General features: G+C 38.4%; 1 pseudogene; it reads left to right on the top strand.

Moving 5' to 3' along the window:
* The first annotated feature begins 276 nt into the window (after positions 1-276).
* Positions 277-2,418, top strand: LOC129560110 (spindle assembly abnormal protein 6 homolog pseudogene; annotated as a pseudogene).
* The last annotated feature ends 277 nt before the right edge of the window (positions 2,419-2,695 follow it).

The following is a 2,695-nucleotide window of genomic DNA, read 5'->3' as shown; positions in this document are numbered from 1 at the left end:
TAAGAAGGAAGGCCAATGTTAAGGTAAAAGAGAGGAGCCCTGTGGCCTTCCCTTCTCGATGGTTCACTGCCACAGGGAAGAGGATGGAATGAAACAGGAAGGTGTCATGAGACCTGTGAGGGCTCTGTTCGAGTCTTTCAGCTGGTCACAAACTTAACATGAATAATAACCTAAAATTAAACTTGAAAATGACAAATACCGCTTTTCAGGCTAATATCGCGAGCCAGGCCTGTTGTGCTGTGTTTTTTCGCACACCGGCCGGGGCAGCGGTTCAGCATGAGCCAGGTTTTGTTCCAGCAGCTCGTCCCACTGCAGGTGAAATGCAGAGAGTGCGAGGAGAGGAGAGTGAGTATTAGACTGAGCACTGAACTACAATCAGTTTCTAACCCCATTCACGGAAAGGATTTAGTTATCCGTCTGATGATGAGGATACATTTTTTCTGTATAACCTTGTTATTTCAGAGGAAGATTTTCAGAGTTTAAAATTCCAGCAAGGTCTTCTGGTAGACTTCTTAGCTTTCCCACAAAAATTCATAGATCTCCTTCAGCAGTGTTCTCAAGAATATGCGAGAGAAATTCCAAGGTTTTTGCTGCAGTTAGTTTCTACAGAAGCTATTTTGGATAACTCACCTGCTTTTTTAAATGTGATAGAAACAAATCCTTTTAAGCATCTGACACACCTCTCACTAAAACTTTTACCTGGAAATGATGTGGAAATAAAGAAATTTCTAGCAGACTGTTTGAAATGTAGCAAGGAAGAAAAATTATCATTAACGCAATCACTGGATGATGTTACAAGGCAACTGAATTTCACACAAAAGACATTATCAGAAAAGATCCAAGAATTAGATAAGTTACGGAATGAATGGGCGTCGCACACAGCAACATTGTCAAATAAGCATTCTCAGGAACTGACGAATGAGAAGGAAAAAGCTTTGCAGGCCCAGGTTCAATACCAACAGCAACATGAACAACAGAAAAAAGATTTAGAAATCCTTCATCAACGGAACATCCAGCAGCTACAGAACAGATTGTCTGAGTTAGAAACGGCTAATAAAGACCTCACTGAAAGAAAAGATAAAGGAGACTCCACCATCAGAGAACTTAAAGCAAAGCTGTCTGGTGTTGAAGAGGAGTTCCAGCGGGCCAAGCAAGAAGTCCTCTCTTTGAGAAGAGAGAATTCTACACTTGATTCTGAATGCCATGAAAAAGAAAAGCATATTAATCAGCTGCAGACAAAAGTGGCTGTTTTAGAACAGGAAATCAAGGATAAGGACCAGCTTGTTTTAAGAACAAAAGAAGCGTTTGATACAATCCAGGAACAAAAGGTGGCTCTGGAAGAAAATGGTGAGAAAAATCAGGTACAACTAGGAAAACTTGAAGCTACAATAAAATCATTATCAGCTGAACTTCTTAAGGCAAATGAAATTATAAAAAAACTGCAAGGGGATCTGAAGACTTTAATGGGTAAGTTGAAATTGAAGAATACAGTAACTATTCAGCAAGAGAAACTCTTGGCTGAAAAGGAAGAAAAATTACAAAAGGAGCAAAAAGAATTACAAGATGTTGGACGATCTCTCCGAATTAAAGAGCAAGAGGTATGCAAATTACAAGAACAATTAGAAGCTACAGTTCAAAAACTTGAAGAAAGCAAACAACTTCTAAAAAATAATGAATTAAATGAAAATCAGCTAGTGAGAAAGCAAGATGTATTGGGATCTTCTGCCAATCCACCTGTTCATTCCAGTGGCAACACCATCAGAAGTGGAATTTCTCCTACCTCTAATGTGGTTGAGGGTAGACTGACTTACCCAGCTTGTGGGATTGGTTATCCCGTCTCCTCTGCGTTTGCATTCCAGAATACGTTTTCTCATCCTATATCTGCCAAAAATACCATCCACCCAGTTTCAGGACCAAAGGTTCAGTTTAACTTGCAGTTTACAAAACCAAATCCATCACTAGGAGATGTTCAGTCAGGAACAACTGTTAATATGCCCAGCTCAACTGATAAGGAAAATGGTGAAAATTTAGGACTGGAATCCAAATATCTGAAGAAAAAGGAAGATAGCATTCCTTTGCGTGGACTCAGCCAAAATCTGTTTAATAATCCAGACCATCAGAAAGATGGCACTTTAGGAGCATTACAGGCATCTTCAAAACCCACAGTGCTCCCTTCTACATCTTCAGCTTATTTTCCTGGGCAGCTACCAAACAGTTAATCCTAGTGTCATCTTTTTTGGGGGAAATTTTAGAAATTGACATGGCTTAAAAATATGGTAACAGCATATAGCTCAAATTCTGTTGAACACGCAGGTTTCAGAGTTTACTTGAGTTGCTGCTGTATTAGATTGGATCCTTTACTGCTGTCATTTATGCAGTTTAGAGGAGCAAATCTGTATTTGGAAATTGGTGAAGATTCTGAACAAATGACAGTTCTTAGTTTGGAAGTGGTGTTTTATGGAATAATTTGAATTAAACTAATCCTTAGAAATTCTCAGAAGTTCTAAGGAAAGAATTGATCCTTGTAAGGGAGAGCCTTATCATTGAGTATCTCAGTTCATTAAAGCCTGCTCAGATATATTAATATTTTAATGAAGCCAAAGAATGCTATCAGTTCATTTTATCATTTTCATTAGTACAATTAAATTTTAAATTTGCCACCTGAGAATTATGAGGGAAAATGATTATCTCTTGA

The sequence above is a fragment of the Moschus berezovskii genome, chromosome 16 (genome assembly GCF_049115385.1).
Source record: "Moschus berezovskii isolate FMDL1 chromosome 16, NW_MosBer_1.0, whole genome shotgun sequence".
Classification (NCBI taxonomy): domain Eukaryota; kingdom Metazoa; phylum Chordata; class Mammalia; order Artiodactyla; family Moschidae; genus Moschus; species Moschus berezovskii.
The sequence above is the reverse complement of the archived record's forward strand: the minus strand, read 5'-3'. Positions and strand labels throughout refer to the sequence as shown.